A 17,758-nucleotide genomic window follows, 5' to 3' on the forward strand; every position below is an offset into this window, starting at 1 on the left:
ATAAATTGTCGGGTACCGATGCTGAATTGCTGGCCGGCTTTTTTAAAGAGACGGTGCATGAAAACACTAATATTTTTTTAAATAAATCCTTTAACACTAAATGACAAGTACAGTAACCAACACTGTCACTGTACTTCTTATATATGTGACTGACATGTGTCTATCTATCTAATCTATGTGTGATACTCTATTCTTTCTGTTCTAAATTGTCGGGTACCGGTGTATGCCGCTGCTGAATTGCCGGCTTTTCATGTTTCACTGTGAGCACTGTTCCCATCGATTTGGGCAGCCACTGTAATGCCAGAACCACCATGGCTGTGGCATTACAGTGAGTGGCAGACAATCCCTTCATGATTGGTGCTCTAAATAGCGCCAGACATGCAGGACACGCTTTTGGTGAACGAACAGTTTTCAAACATAACCTCGAACAGCCGAATTTTTTGCAAATCGTTTGCGTTCGTCGAACGACTCGAACACTGCCCAAAACAGCTCGAAATTGAGATTGGCGAACAGTTCTAGTCAAACACCGCTCATCTCTAATGAGGATAGAGGTCATGCAATAAGGAATATGGGTGGTAGGATTGGCTTGCTAGTCAACTCCCTGCAAGAGTATAACCAACTAAGAGAGGGGAAAGAAAGCTCTCTTATATATCAAAACCAAGTCTAAAGTGAAGGTGCCAAGATCTGGCACTGAAACATGGACTATTGAAATAACAGTCAAAGGCTAGCACATATTAGAACCTACCCTAACCCATTTTGTACCCTACAAGTCTATGTTATTTGATGTAGGCTGAATGTAAGCTACCAATATCTAAAGCTGTGTGTAAAAGGATCACAACCACAATCATAGGATTCACTTCAGTGTTTCCTTGTTAAATTCAAATAAAGTCAAGGATATCTATCAATAAAAGGATACTATGTAAAACGATTGTACCTGAAGATAAGAAGGTTTGCACTAAAAATACAATGTATAGGAAATATTACCAATATTTATTGATAATGTTACAGCAAATGAAAAATTTGGGTGATTATAGGGTAGCTTAAAAAGACTCTGTCAGCACAGAATGACTGTTCAAACCAAGCACAGGTGCTCGGTGCTTCACAGAGGGGCCAATCAATTACATATGTGGCACCCCAGGGGTCTGGTCTCCACAGTAATAGCAATGTTATGTCTGAGAGCAGGTGGGAGGTCTCTTGGTCAGGAATCCTATGCATGCCACACCTCCTGCCCAGTCCTGGGAGGGGAAGAACTTCCCCTATATAAAGCTGGGGCTGAGGCAGGGTTAGTGAGAAGAGTAGAGAGAAGAAGAGGAGCAGCATAGGAAAGAAAGATCAGGAGCTCTGTGGGAGCAGTGCTAAAAGGAATCAGGGGCTGGCAGCTGAAGAGCTCGCCCTGATTGAAGAGTTACCACCGGACCCGGAGTCCGAGGCTGTGGGGATTAACCCAGACCCAGCAGCAGAAACCGCCCGGCAGGGGATTTCAGGTCCTCTGGCCAAGAAACCCGAAGACACGGTCACACGCGTGGGACCAGCACCGCCGTCGTGGAGCGGAAGCCACTAGAAGGCCCCGAGTCACCGGCCATACGGATGAGCACCACACGGTACACTCAGGGACGTGGGCTACCTTTACCCGCCTCTAGCAAGGAAGCCAGAAGAGTACAATTAGTTGGGGAGGCCTACAACTCCGCCTGGCCAAGGGGGATCCCATCTGCTCAAGGACTGACCAGGCCCCGACCGCTAGCCAGTACTCCGGGAGGGTCTATCTTTGTCACCAGTAAAGACCCTGAACTACACCGCATCGTCTCTGAGTGGTTCCTGCTACCCCCATCATCCACGTCGGCTGCCCTGAGGCCATACCCCTCCCGTTGGGGGTTATACCATCTACGCTGCACTATCCTACCACCGGCCTCAGCGGTCTGCCCTGCAGCGGCAGCTCCATAGCTGCATTCAACGGGTGGCGTAGTCGTCCTACATCTACTGCTAATATACCGCCACTTAGTCTGACTCCCTGGGCACGGACCGGGTCACCGCCACGAGACTACTACCCCCAACAGGCCCGGCTCCGGGTAGTCCCCGCGTGCGCAACGCTACACCAAGTAGGCCCAGGGGTGCGTCAACTTTTGGCGTAGTCGGCAGGATCTCGTGCCCGCAACCACCGGGTACTGCGTGCCTGAAAAAGACTGTTCAAACTTACCAGTGGTGAAGATTCCCGCCATCCGTGGAGGTTTCCCGCCATCCGGCGCCATCTTCTACCTTCTTCCCGCCATCCGCGAAGTTTTCCCGCCATCCGGCGCCATCTTCTGCCTTCTTCCCGCCATCCGTGGAGTTTTCCCGCCGTTGGACGCCATCTTGAAGACGCCGCGCGGGAAGAAGAGGGGCGTGGACTCCGAAAGCGCGCGAGAACTGAAGCCCCGCCTCACGTCCGGACGTTGCGTAAGGTCCTGGAAGGAGCCCAGCAGACGCCGACATCACAGGAGCGCGACGGAAGGTCCTCAACCCTGACGATCCACTGCGGAGCCGCGGCCTACGGAAGAGGATCATCGCAAGGTAGGCCACGGTCCACTAGGGGGGGAGAAAGATGTCGGATACGGAGGAGAGCTTCACTGCCTCAACCCCCGCCAGCGCCACCGCTGCTGCAGTCATGCCTTTCACCATGCCCTATATCCCGGGAGCAGCCTGGCTACCCCAGTACTCAGGGGAGTCACATACCCTGAATGACTTTAAAGAAAAGCTGGATAGCCTCTTCCAGGTGTACCCCCTCACAGAGGAGCAAAAAGTGAGCATCCTGGTGGCCCAACTAACCGGGGCAGCCCAAAGGGAGGTAAAGTCCTGGCCACCTGGGAGGAGGACTGTCGCAGGGATACTAACCCGGCTGAGGGACACCTTTGATACCCGCACCTCAGCCGAGATTAAGCTTAGATTCTATGGGTGCAAGCAGCGAGCACATGAGAGTATAAGGGACTATGCACTAAACCTACAAGAGGCCCTGAGAGCCATTAAGCAGACCGACCCTGACGGCGTGGGAAACGAGGACAGGCTGTTGACCGAACAATTTATAGAGGGACTATATTGCAATGTCCACCGAACCCAGTTGCGGGCCATAGCCTTACAGGATCCTCATCTGGACTTTGCACAGTTCAAGGACAGAGCCATCCGGGTGCTCCAAGAACCGGCACCGGGTGGCGTTGTGACCCACAGGCGCCCAGCTATCACTTACCACCAGGAGGCGGCGCCCTTGTCGGCAGGGCCTGTGGGGGCTGATGCGCAGGCTTTGAACAATGACCCGGCTCCAGACCTGCACCATCAGGTCCAAGAGCTAGCTAAAAGCATTGCTGCGCTAACCCGAACTGTGCAGTCTTTACAGGTTTCCACTCCAGGGATGATCCAGCTGGCATCCGGACCGGAGGACATCCCGTGGCGTCAACCAAGGAGGACCCCACCGGCCAGAGGAAGACCCAGCGACTGATACAACGAGGACGGACAACCCATCTGCCGCCGCTGCAATCAACCCGGACATATGGCAAGGTACTGTCCTTTAAACTGGCACAACCTGGGGTAGAGGGCCAACCCCCAGGAAAAAGATCACCAGGCCCATCGAGCTGGCGCGACAAATATGTGGGAGGATGTCCAGTCTTGCCTGTGGTACTGGATGGCATTCCTATGAGTGCCCTACTGGACACCGGGTCACAGGTCACCACCATCCCGTATGTGCTCTTCAAGCAGTACTGGAATGACTCGGATATAACCCGCTACCCTGACGACGACTTGAGTATTATTGCCAGCAATGGTCAACCCGTGCCGCAGATCGGATTTAAAGAGGTGACCATTAAAATCGGTAGAGTCGAACTGGCAGCGCAGGGACTGATGATTGTGGACATTGACAAGCGTGAGAGTCACCCAAAGATAACTCTAGGAACTAATGTGATTGAAAATTGTCTTGCAGAGGTGATTTTCATTTTACAGCAGGTTGCCAAGAACGCCAGCTCCGGCCAGCAGCGAGTGCTCCAGAAAGAGATCCAGGCACTGATGCGACGGCAACAAGTGGAACTCTCCGGCGGTGAGATTGGTAGCGTAAGAATGTGTGACCCTTTCCCTATTGCCATACCCCCGAAAAGTGAAACGATGATTTGGTGCCGGGCAGCTATTGGTCTGAGAGGTAGAGATTACCAGGCCATGGTAGAGCCAGTCTACTCAGACAGTAGGCCCACCATTTTGACAGCCCGGGGGGTAGTTGATGTACGCCATGGGAGGGTACCCGTTCGTATAATAAATATCGGGAAAAGGGAAGTATACCTGCCCCGGTATGCTACGCTAGCCAAATTATATACTATCAACCAAAATTCTATACAGTCTGTGGAACCCTTGCCTCCATCTCACCCGGAGGAAGGTAACGGCTCTACGAAAATAATGGAGGATTGGTGTCAGCAACTACATTTGGGTACTGACTCCACTCCCTCCCACCAGAAACAGGGAGTCTACCGGGTGGTTCAAGAGTACGAGAGAGTGTTTAGTAAACACCCGTTAGACTTCGGGCGAGTCAAGGGGGTAGAACACCACATCCCCACGGGAGACCATCCTCCCATAAAAGAGAGGTATCGACCCGTACCCCCTGAACACTACCAACACGCCAAGGGGATGCTTAGAGACATGAAGGAGGCTGGGGTAATCAGGGATAGCTGTAGCCCCTGGGCAGCTCCACTAGTCTTGGTCAAAAAGAAAGACAACACCATGAGAATGTGTGTAGATTACCGGAAAATTAACCGTATCACACACAAAGATGCGTACCCCTTACCAAGAATAGAGGAGTCTTTGGCTGCTTTAAAATCTGCTAACTTCTTCTCCACCTTGGATCTCACTAGCGGGTACTGGCAGGTTCCTGTAGCAGAGGCGGATCGGGAGAAGACCGCATTCACCACCCCGATGGGACTTAGCGAGTTTACCTGCATGCCGTTTGGACTTTGCAACGCACCAGGAACCTTCCAGCGACTGATGGAGTGCTGTCTGGGACACCGGAACTTTGAGACGGTCCTGTTATACCTGGACGATGTCATCGTCTACTCCAAAACCTACGAGGACCACCTGAAGCACCTGGCGGAAGTGTTTGAAGCTCTGGCAAGTTACGGCCTAAAGGTGAAACCTTCCAAGTGTCACCTCCTGAAGCCAAAGGTGCAGTACCTGGGACACGTGGTGAGTGCTGACGGAGTGGCTCCCGACCCTGATAAGATCACCGCAATTAAGGAATGGCCAAGCCCCTCCAGCGTAAAGGAAGTGAGGCAGTTCCTCGGGTTGGTACGCTACTACCGAAGGTTCATTCCCGGTTTCACCAAAAAGGCAGCTCCTATGCAGGACCTCCTGATAGGTCAGTCCAGGAAGGCCAAGAACCAGAAGCCACCCTTCAGATGGGAGAAGCTGGAAGAAGAGTCCTTCCGCCAGCTGAAGATGGCCCTCACGGGGGATGAAATCCTGGCGTACCCTGATTACAGCCAGCCCTTTATCCTCTACACCGACGCAAGTAACATCGGGCTAGGAGCCGTACTGTCCCAGATCCAGCAGGGGAAAGAACGAGTAATTGCTTACGCCAGCCGAAAACTGCGACCCACCGAAAGAAACCCTGAGAATTACAGCTCATTTAAGCTAGAGTTCCTGGCAGTGGTGTGGGCAGTCACCGAACGCTTTAAGCACTACCTCGCTTCTTCCCGGTTCACCGTGTACACGGATAACAACCCGTTGACACACCTGGACACTGCAAGACTCGGTGCCCTAGAGCAGAGATGGATGGCCCGCTTGTCCAACTATGAGTTTACAATCAAATACCGGGCAGGACGCTGCAATACCAACGCAGACGCCCTGTCCAGGATGCCAAACCTACCGGACGTAGGGGAAGATTCAGAGGAACTGGAAGAAGTTGAGCTCCCCGCGTTCCACCGTCATGGGACTATCCAGTATTCCCACCATGTAAGAAGTAAGCAAACCGCTACGTTCAACCCCTTACCTCATTACAACTGGGTGGAGACGCAAGACAGTGACCCTGCCGTCCGACTGGTAAAGGAGATGCTGACTCGGCCAGATGCACGCCTTGACCCAGACGCTCCGGAGGAAGCCAAGCAACTGTGGGCTGAGAAGAGTCGACTGTTCCTTTACAAGGGGAAGTTGTGCCGCAGAATGGTTAACTCCCGGACGCATGAACTAATCTGGCAAGTAGTGGTGCCAAGAAGAGACGCAGCTATGGTGATGGAGGCATACCACGACGGAGCTGGGCACTTCGGATGGAAGAAGCTGGAGTTCCTGCTGCGCGGGCGGTTCCATTGGGTAGGCATGAGAGGAACCATCGAGAGGTGGTGCAGAGACTGTGGCCCATGCAACTTAAGAAGGAGGGACCGTGCCAGCCAGAAGACTCCCCTGCGGTCCATCATCACCAGACAGCCGTTGGAACTGGTAGCCTTGGATCATGTAAAACTGACCCCAAGCAGAAGTGGCTACGTCTACGCGTTAACCATCGTGGATCACTACTCCCGGTTCTTGGTTGTCGTCCCCGTCAAGGACTTAACGGCTCACACAGCAGCTAGAGCCTTCCAGCAGCACTTCTGCCGTCCGCATGGATACCCGGAGCAGGTGCTGATGGACCAGGGGCCTGCCTTTGAAGCGGAGGTCTTCCAGGAGTTCTGCACCCTGTATGGCTGCCGGAAGATTAGAACAACACCCTATCACCCGCAAACTAATGGACTTTGTGAGAAAATGAACCAGGTGGTGATAGATCTTCTGAAAACATTGCCCCTGGAAGAACGTAGTCTGTGGCCTGAAAAGCTGCCCGACCTGGTGGACCTATACAACCACATCCCTGTAGGTTCCACCAACTGTACCCCGGCTTACCTAGTGAGGGCAAGACCTGGTAAGCTTCCTGTTGATCTGGAGATGGGAGTCCTGACACCCGAGGACACTTCACCAGAAGCAGACTGGGACACAGAGAGGCAGCAGCAGTACCGGAAAGTACAGGAGAGCGTGGAGCGAAGTCTCTGTCAAGCTAGGGAAAGACAAGAGAAAACTTACAACCAGTATGCTCCCGCTGTTCCCCTGGTGCCCGGAGAGCAGGTCTTGAAGAGGAAAAGACGGCTCCACAAGTTGGACGACCAATGGGAGAAGGACCCGTACACCGTACTGCCCTCAAGCCACGACAACCCAAAGGTCTGTACAATCAGTAAAGACGGAGGGGAAACCACAGCCATTGTATCCCGGGATCACCTAAAGAAGTGTCCCGAACAGCTACGGAACCCTGAAGAGGAACAAGAGGACCCTCGACCCGTAGAGGAAAGTGAAGATATGGTTAGTACTGTGCTCGGAGACTTCCCTCGGTCTTGGACTCAAGTCAATGGTGCTGTTGTGGTACCCGTCCTCACGTTCCTCCAACCAGCATCCCAAGTGCCTACGGAGACACAGGTGGAGCTGGAAGAACAGCCGGTCCAGGATGCAGAAGACCCCACACAAGCAGACCAGGAGAATCAACCCTCTGCTTATAGTGAGCCTGCCATACCCCTAGTGAGCCAAAGAGTCCGTAGACGGCTGCCCAGTTTACCCTTGACAGCTCCTATACCCTGTAGCTCAGGACCAGTCAGCCAGCTCCGTAGGTCCACTAGGGTCACTAGAGGCCAGTTACCCGTACGTTGGAGGATCTAAGTGTTTAGACTGTTTATTTGTATTTACCTGTTTTCTGTTACCTGTAAATAATTGTGTATTTCTAGTTATTTGTAGGAGTCTTTGGTGGATTTACCGGGAATCCTTTGTGTATATAGTTGGAGCGTAACCCAGGACGGACTGAAAGACTGTTAAGGACTCGGGGCAGGACAGACCCCTACCTGGTTACGTCTCCCTGTTTTTGGTGAAATGGACACCCTTGTTTTCTTGAAAAACTGCACCCGGTTGCGGACACGCCGTGACCACCTTATTTGTTGTCTCTATTGGAATGTTATTGTTTGCACTTTGTTATATTACAAAAATATGTTTAGTCCGGAAGTACTAACTTTCACTAGGGGGGAATGTGGCACCCCAGGGGTCTGGTCTCCACAGTAATAGCAATGTTATGTCTGAGAGCAGGTGGGAGGTCTCTTGGTCAGGAATCCTATGCATGCCACACCTCCTGCCCAGTCCTGGGAGGGGAAGAACTTCCCCTATATAAAGCTGGGGCTGAGGCAGGGTTAGTGAGAAGAGTAGAGAGAAGAAGAGGAGCAGCATAGGAAAGAAAGATCAGGAGCTCTGTGGGAGCAGTGCTAAAAGGAATCAGGGGCTGGCAGCTGAAGAGCTCGCCCTGATTGAAGAGTTACCACCGGACCCGGAGTCCGAGGCTGTGGGGATTAACCCAGACCCAGCAGCAGAAACCGCCCGGCAGGGGATTTCAGGTCCTCTGGCCAAGAAACCCGAAGGCACGGTCACACGCGTGGGACCAGCACCGCCGTCGTGGAGCGGAAGCCACTAGAAGGCCCCGAGTCACCGGCCATACGGGTGAGCACCACACGGTACACTCAGGGACGTGGGCTACCTTTACCCGCCTCTAGCAAGGAAGCCAGAAGAGTACAATTAGTTGGGGAGGCCTACAACTCCGCCTGGCCAAGGGGGATCCCATCTGCTCAAGGACTGACCAGGCCCCGACCGCTAGCCAGTACTCCGGGAGGGTCTATCTTTGTCACCAGTAAAGACCCTGAACTACACCGCATCGTCTCTGAGTGGTTCCTGCTACCCCCATCATCCACGTCGGCTGCCCTGAGGCCATACCCCTCCTGTTGGGGGTTATACCATCTACGCTGCACTATCCTACCACCGGCCTCAGCGGTCTGCCCTGCAGCGGCAGCTCCATAGCTGCATTCAACGGGTGGCGTAGTCGTCCTACATCTACTGCTAATATACCGCCACTTAGTCTGACTCCCTGGGCACGGACCGGGTCACCGCCACGAGACTACTACCCCCAACAGGCCCGGCTCCGGGTTGTCCCCGCGTGCGCAACGCTACACCAAGTAGGCCCAGGGGTGCGTCACATACACCTTTCCACCTGCTCGATTTCCATGTATCTCTTCCCATCTCTGGCTCTACAGAGCCAGAGCTGTCAATCAAAGAAGAAGGGGATGGAGACAGAGGCACAAAAAGAAGATGGGAAGGTGTATTTAAAAGATTTGCCCTGAGCGGCGGGTCTTAGTTTGAACAGTCATTCAGTGCTGACAGAGTCCATTTAAATGAATTATAGTGAATTGGAATCTGTTTTACAACTATTGAACCTGTTAGATAAAGGCGTCTTGCTTTAAAGGGAACATGTCACCAGTTTTGTGATGTATGAACCAATACCACCACCTTCCTCAGTGCCTGTGCTGCATTCCAGAAAGATGTATATTATATCCTGACTCCCCCTGTATAAAACCCCCAAAAAACTTTTGAAGTGCTTCACCAAGGTACCGAGTCTGATAGCTGTTATTGTACCGGCACCTATCCTTCCTCTCCCCTGCTAAACGCCATCTTCCTACTGTGATTGATGAGGATGATGTGTCCTACGTCTTCCACAAGGCCGAACAAAATCTTGCTCCTGCGCAGGAATATCGCCAACTCATGCAGGCACACTTTGCTCTGCCCTATTGCGGGTAGAGCCTAACACCTAACTGTGCATGCACTGGCATGCATCTTTCCAGCTCCTGCTTACCAGAACCATTTTGCCCCTATTATTTTGTTCTCTGCTTCCAGAATTAAACTAGACTAGTGTTACTGTGACTGTGAATTCATTGATCTAAAAAAAAAAACACAGCCGATTGTTGACACAAGGTACTTACCGCACAAGTACCCAATAATCAACTTAGCTTTATGAGTTCAGATTTTTGGTTAAGACTCGAGGGAAAAGTAGTTTTTTACAAGCCAAAAAAAGATAGTTGAAAATAGGCCTATTAAAACAACTATTTTTTGACTCTACAATTGAGTGCTGCCTCCATTTTTCTGGATGTTTTAAGGTTTGGTATATACCTGGAGGGCTTTTTTGCACCTTAATAGTTCTCTGTGCTGCTTTGAATTTTTTCTATTTTGAAAACATTATAGACATAATTTTGCATATCTGTTTGATTATTCCAATTTGGCAACCATACATACAACAACTATACTACGGGCCGTTGCTGCATTATGACGTTGTGTTACTACTTCCTGGCAGCTATTGTGGTTGTGTGTTCCATTTTGGGCAGGGGTAATTTATTTTCTTTAAAAGGGACTCTGTCAGCACATAGTAACTGTTCAAGCTAAGTACTACCGCTCAGTGCTTCACGGCAAAGCCAATCATTTATATACACCTTCCCACCTTGTTTTCCCTCAAACTCCACCACCCCTTTTCTTTGGTTGTCAGCTCTGGCTTCATAGGACCAGAGAAGAGTGGGAATAGATTGAAACCAAGCAGGAGTGAAGGTGTATTTAAATGATTGGCAGCGCCATGAAGCATCTGTACTTGGCTTGAACAGTCATCCTATGCTGACAGAGTCCCTTTAACAAAACATTTGAATACAAAGTATAGTAAATTGAGAAAAATATACACGCCGCAACAATTTTAACCCCGCTTCACAACATATGACGTATATTTACATCATGTCGTATCTCTGCATTTGATGTGGGCCTACATGCTGAGCCTGCATCGTTCCCCGCACATAATGGTCAATTTAATCAGTCATCAATCATGTGCCTCTAACAGCTGTGGGTAGATCCGAGGTCCACCTGTGGCTGTTAACCAGTTAAATTCCGCAGTCAATAACTGTCAATCGCTCCACCCATGGCTGTTAGCCTGTTAAATCCCACCGTCAACACGCCGCCATTCCACGTGCGTCATTCTACACTCCTTGATCATGGGGTGCCGATGGGTTGTCAAATGAAGGTTCAAAGGAGATCGTGCTAAGGCACTGCTATGTATAGCACAACCAATCGACGATAGCAGCTTCAAGTCCCTTAAGAGGACTAACAAACAGAGTAAAAAGTGAAAAAAAGTTTTTCAAAATATAAAAAAAATAAAAAAACACAAAAGTTTAAATCACCCCCTTTTTGCCCCATTGAAAATAAAAAATGAAACAAAAAAAACACGTTTAATATCGATGTGTTCGTAACTTTCTGATCTATCAAAATCCAAAATAAAGTAATCCGATCGGTAAACAACAGCGTGATGAGAAAAAAATCGAAATGCCAGAATTACATTTTTTTGGCAGCTGCAACATTGCAATGAAACGGAGGCGATCAGAACATTGTATCGACCCCATATTAGTATCAGTAAAATCGTCAACTCAGAGCACACAAAAATAAACCCTCCAAGTGTCTCCAAAAATGGTGACAAAAGCAAAAAAAAAATTTATACAAATTTCCAATTTTTTTTCCCCACTTAAATGAAAAAAAAAACCCAACATGTTTTATATCTGTGTGATCATGTTGAACTGGAGAATCATATTGCCAGGTCTGTTTTACTACAAGTATATAGTGAACATGGTAAATAAAAAACCCTAAAAACAATTGTGGAATTGCACTTTGCTTGCAATATCACAGTACTTGGATTTTTTTTCCTATTTTCCAGTACACTATAAGCTAAAGCTACAGGTGCTTCTCACAAAATTAGAATATCATCAAAAATGTGATTTATTTCAGTTCTTCAAAACAAAAAGTGAAACTCATATATTATATAGAGTCATTACAAACAGAGTGATCTATTTCAAGTGTTTATTTCTGTTAATGTTGATGATCATGAATTACAACCAATGAAAACACAAAAGTCATTGTCTCAGTAAATTAGAATAATTAACAAAAAACACCTGCAAAGGCTTCCTAAGCATTTAAAAAGGTCTCTTAATCTGTTTCAGTAGGCTCCACAATCATGGGGAAGATTGCTGACTTGACAGATGTCCAGAAGGCAGTCATTGACACACTCCACAAGGAGGGTAAGCCACAAAACGTCATTGCTAATGAAGCTGGCTGTTCACATAGTGCTGTATCCAAGTATATTAATGGAAAGTTGAGTGGAAGGAAAAAGCATGGTAGAAAAATGTGCACAAGCAGCTGGGATAACCGCAGCCTTGAAAGGATTGTTAAAAAAAGGCCATTCAAAAATTTGTGGGAGATTCACAGGAGTGGGCTGCTGCTGGAGTCATTACTTCAAGAGCCACCACACACAGACATATCAAGAACATGGGCTACAAGTGTCGCATTTCTTGTGTCAAGCCACTCATGACCAATAGACAATGCCAGAAGCGTCTTACCTGAGCCAAGGAGAAAAAGACCTACACTGTTGCTCAGTAGTCCAAGCTGTTGTTTTCAGATGAAAGTAAATTTTGCATTTCTTTTGGAAATCAAGGTCCCAGAGTCTGGAGGAAGAGTGGTGAGGCACACAATCCAAGCTGCTTGAGGTCTAGTGTGAAGTGTCCACAATCAGTGATGGTTTGGTGAGCCATGTCATCTGCTGGTGTAGGTCCACTGTGTTTTATCAAGACCAAAGTCAGCGCAAGCGTCTACCAGGACATTTTAGAGCACTTCATGCTTCCCTCTGCTGACAAGCTTTCTGAAGATGGAAATTTCATTCTACAGCAGGACTTGGCACCTGTCCACACTGCCAAAAGTACCAATACCTGGTTTAAAAGCAATAGTATCACTGTGCTTGATTGGCCAGCAAACTCGCATGACCTTAACCCCATCTATGGGGTATTGTGAAGAGGAAGATGAGAGACACCAGACCCAACAATGCAGACGAGCTGATGGCTGCCATCAAAGCAACCTGGGCTTCCATAACACATCAGCAGTGCCACAGGCTGATCGCCTCCATGCCACGGCGCATTGATGCAGTAATTGATGCAAAAGGAACCCCGACCAAGTATTGAGTGCATTTACGGAGCTTACATTTCAGAAGGCCAACAGTTCAGATTTTAAAAACATTTTTCAAGCTGGTGTTATAAAGTATTCTAATTTACTGAGATAATGACTTTTGTGTTTTCATTGGCTGTAATCCATAATCATCAACTTTAACAGAAATATATCACTCTGTTTGTAATGACTCAATATAATATATGAGTTTCACTTTTTGTATTGAAGATCAGACATAAATTAACTTTTTGATGATATTCTAATTTAGTGAGATGCACCTGTATATTCAAAAATGGATAGTATGATTCAAAAATACAACTCGGTACACAAAAAAGAAGCCCTCATATGGCTATATTGACAGAAAAATAAATAAAAATATATCTCTTCGTAGAAGCGGAGGAAAAAAATAAAACGAAAAATCGGAAAATAGCCCGGCGGTGAAAAGGTTAAAGAGCAGGTTGGTGTTGGAGTCTCCTTTTTGGCCATCATGTGAGCAATGCCTTGCATTTGTGGCTTATTCTATAGTTTTCTAGGGTTGGCTAAATTTTGCTGGTGACTAGTGATGAGCGAGCATGCTCGTTACTCGAGATTTACGAGAGCATGCTCGGTGTTTTCCCAGTATCTTCAGAGTGCTCGGGTGTTATGTTTTCGTCACTCCGTGTTTATGATTTGCGACTATTTGACAGCTTTAATACATGTGAGGAATGCCTGACTATCTGTGGGGAAAAAGATGGAGGGTGTAATGAATAAGTCACATCCTTCATCTCAGTCACTCACAGCAGGATGATGTAGCCTCTGATAATGACACCATCAGTTTGAGTCAGTATTCCCCATAGTCTACCTCCTCTGCCACCATAAAACTTAATTTTGTACAATGCAAAACAGAGCAAATCATTCCATCAATGATGCCTATTTACAGTGGGGAAAAAAAAGTATTTAGTCAGCTAAAATTGTGCAAGTTCTCCCACTTAAAAAGATGAGAGAGGCCTGTAATTGACATCATAGGTAGACCTCAACAATGAGAGAAAAAATGAGAAAACAAATCCTGAAAATCACATTGTCTGATTTGGAAAAAAATTTTTTTCAAATTTTGGTGGAAAATAAGTATTTGGTCAATTACAAAAGTTCATCTCAATACTTTGTTATATATCTTTTGTTGGCAATGACTGAAGTCAAACGTTTTCTGTAAGTCTTCACAAGGTTGGCACACACTGTTGCTGGTCTGTTGGCCCATTCCTCCATGCAGATCTCCTCTAGTGCAGTGATATTTTGGGGCTGTCGCTGGGTAACACGGACTTTCAACTCCCTCCAAAGGTTGTCTTTAGGGTTTAGATATGGAGACTGGCTAGGCCACTCCAGGACCTTAAAATGATTCTTACGAAGCCACTCCTTCGCTGCCCTGGTGGTGTGATTGGGATCATTGTCACTTTTTTTCCCCACTGTATGTTCTTCCTTTTAGTCCCATAAACCACAGCATCAAACAAGCTAAGGAAAATGCTACGCCAGAATTTTTTTTCCAGTTGATTTATTGGGAGAGATGAAAATTTGGCCCTTTCTACTGAGAAGACTTGGGGCTGGAGGACATGTAGGACTCAATTCTAATGCCAACCTGTGTTGCTGGCTCTGCTAGCCATGAAGATAGAGGCACTGGCACTAGTAGCACTGTGAACCAAGACACATCTGTAGGTGTGAATCAGGTGGGGTGCCAGGAGTGGAGAGCAAGGAGGTCATGCCATTTTCCAGAATCAACTGTCAGCCATATCCAGGATGATGATGATAATGACGACTATGACTTTGTGATGTACAAGAACTGTAAACCAGATATAGATGTTGAGGTGATGATGCTCTTCTGATGCCAGGTGTTTGCCTTGGTGTTACACAGTGCAGTTGACATGCGACTAACATGAGAAAAAGTCACATCTTCTTCTATTTGCACTTTACAATTTAAGGGTATGTGCACACATTCAGGATTTGAAGCAGAAATTTCCTGAGCGTTTTGCCTCTCCCTGGCAGAAATAACGCATGCGGTTTTTACATGCGTTTTTGACGCGTTTTTACATGCGTTTTTTAAGTGTTTTTTTTAAAGCATTTATGTACATCAATAAATGCTTTTTGGAGCTAAATAAAGTTATTTGATGGGACATTGCTTAAACCCTTGGATTAACATAGAACTGGGGTGAGTATATTGGTTCATTTAAATGATTAAAGAATGTGTGTGCTGTAATTCAAATAAAGTGTTTACACTGTGTCTGTGTGTTTATTTAACTCTTTACTTTATTTTAATTATGTTTGGTCACGAAAAGGTCTTATTGACACCTTGACATAACCAAACAAAAGAGCTAGGTGTCAGTTAGTCCCATTCACCCAATCTTCATTAGCATTTCTATTCATGTAATTTATGCGACTGCTGTAAGCTGTTAATTTTAGCCTGGGAAGGTTCCATTAGGTAAACATTTTCCTTGGCCATAATTAACATTTCACAGCAGTTTCATTAGCCACTATAACCCCCATCAGCACTCAGCAGAGCTTTGGAAGCATTTTGTTGTCGGTACATGTGAATCCACCGCATATAATAACACTTCAATCTTTCAAAATCTGCCGCAGAGACTAGCGTGTCCACTACAGAAATTGACACGCTGCGGGTGAGTTTGGGTATGTGGCTACGGTCAGGAGTCACTGCAGGTTTGAAGCTGCGAGTTTATACAGCGTCAAATCCGCAGCGTCCAGATGTTACAGCATAGTGGATGGGATCTCTAGAAATCCCATGTCCACTATGCGTGCATCAGAGGCTGTGAATCACCCAGCATGTCAAATTCTCTTGCAGAGTCGCTAGACTGTGAAACAGAAATTTGACCACTAGAAAGTATTGAATGTGGTAAATACGCATGTTCAGTGAACACATCTGGATTTACCTGCGTTCAGTAGAATGCAATGTTTTGGACACAGAAAAAAATTGCGTCCAAAGCGCTGCTATGTCCGGATCGTGGGCACAGAGCCTAAAATTAGAAAAAAAAATGGCGTGGGCTCCCGTATCATTTTTATAACTAGCAGAGGGAAAGCCGACCACTGAGGGCTGATATTAGTAACCGTGGAAGGGGCCATTAGCCAAAAATGTTCCCTGGCTATTAATATCAGCCCACAGCTGTTTGTATAGCCTTTACTGGCTAGATTACAGGGGTACCGCAGAAAAAAATTGACGTGGGGTCCTCCTGTAAAATCTAACCAGCAAAGGCTAAACTAGACAGCAGCGGGCTGATATTAATAGCCAAGGAAGGGGCAATGGATATTAGCCCCCTCTGCGGCTATTAATATCACCCTCAGCAGTCCCAGAAATGGTGCATCCATAAGATGCGCCAAATCTGGCACTTAGCCTCGCTCTTCCCACAGCCTGTAATGGTGGCAGTGGTTTAATGGGGTTGGGGTTTACGTCAGACTTGTATTGGCGGCTGACGTGAAGCCCAGGTTAGTAATGGAGGGCGTCTGTAAGACGCCCCCATTACTAACCACGTAGTAAAATAGTCGGCTCTTTTTCAATAAAAGACCCAGCCATAATAAATAATTTTAATGAAATAAAGCACACACGGATCTACAATTTTTTTATTACACACCTCCACAAAACCCTCGATCTCCTGAAAAAAACGTAAAAAAAACAACCAAACATATCTCTCACCTGTCCGCCATCAACGACGCAGTGCACGTACCACCGAGTGTCCCGCGGTTATCTGGGTCACTTCTACAGCAGTGACATCAGCCATCACTAATGTCACTACTGTAGTAGACAACAATGTACACTGACAGGGGTGTAAAATCACCCCCAGTCAGCGTACATTGCTGCAGGAGGTCACTGGGGTTGGTAATCAGCTGATTATATGACTATCAGCTGATGCTGCCGGCATGACCATCAGGTGATCGCTGACATCACTGATCAGCTGAAGGTCGCGTGACCATCAGGTGATCGGTGACGTCAGCACAGGTCCTGGCAGCGCAGTACACTGCTGGGAGCGAGCCGCATCATGTGCACATACCCTAAGAAGCCTAAAAAGTGTGCTATTAAATAGGCAGTTGCTTACCAACAGTGTTTACATGTTTTCACTATCTTATCGACTAACATCAACTAAAAAATTAATAAGGTTGAAGTGGGTTCAAAACAGTCCTGGGAGACCTCCAAGTGTTATACATCTATTTCAACTAGTTCAATCATCTATATTGGCCCATGTAAACAGGCAAGTGAGCAAGTTCTGGTCGGCTTGTATAAAATCAATTGGTGCCCGTTAAAAGAATAAGTCAGCTGATCTTGATAGGCCTTTTCATTTCCTCTGGTTTCAGGATATTACATAATATTCCTGCAGACATTAGCTACCAGCACGATCATTTGGCACTTAGATTTTGAGGCCTGCTTTACTTGGATCTTATAGCAAGCATTATCTTCTTCATCATCAATAAGTAGCATTGCAAAAAGAAACCCACACAATCACTCCATCCTGTGGCTGTATACGCTCCAAGAAATAAGGCACACTTTTTATAATTAGAAACTTTCAGAAAACAAAATTTCATATTGTGATACTCTGTCATAAGATGCATATGTTATTTTTCTATGTGTGATCACCCAATGGTTGTGTCGTAATTTGCAGCCGAATAAGGGTTTTGCTAGCATGGTGCACTAATATATTCAATATATATAATAATAAATTTGACTTCATATCAAACTTTAAGAAAATGTAAGTGTGGACACATATGTAAACTGGTAAATACTGGTTTCTGTGAAGCTTAAGTTGCAACCAACATGACACTATTACAAAACTCATGGGAATTCATTAAACAGCAAATCTGCCTAGCTATAGTATGGAATGGGGTAGCTGATATATCATTGTCTCATTAGGAAGATTTATCATTAAGGGTCCTGGGAAAGCTGTGTGGC

The sequence above is a fragment of the Phyllobates terribilis genome, unplaced genomic scaffold, assembly GCF_046119375.1.
Source record: "Phyllobates terribilis strain yellow unplaced genomic scaffold, ASM4611937v1 Scaffold_2__4_contigs__length_985480577, whole genome shotgun sequence".
Lineage (NCBI taxonomy): Eukaryota > Metazoa > Chordata > Amphibia > Anura > Dendrobatidae > Phyllobates > Phyllobates terribilis.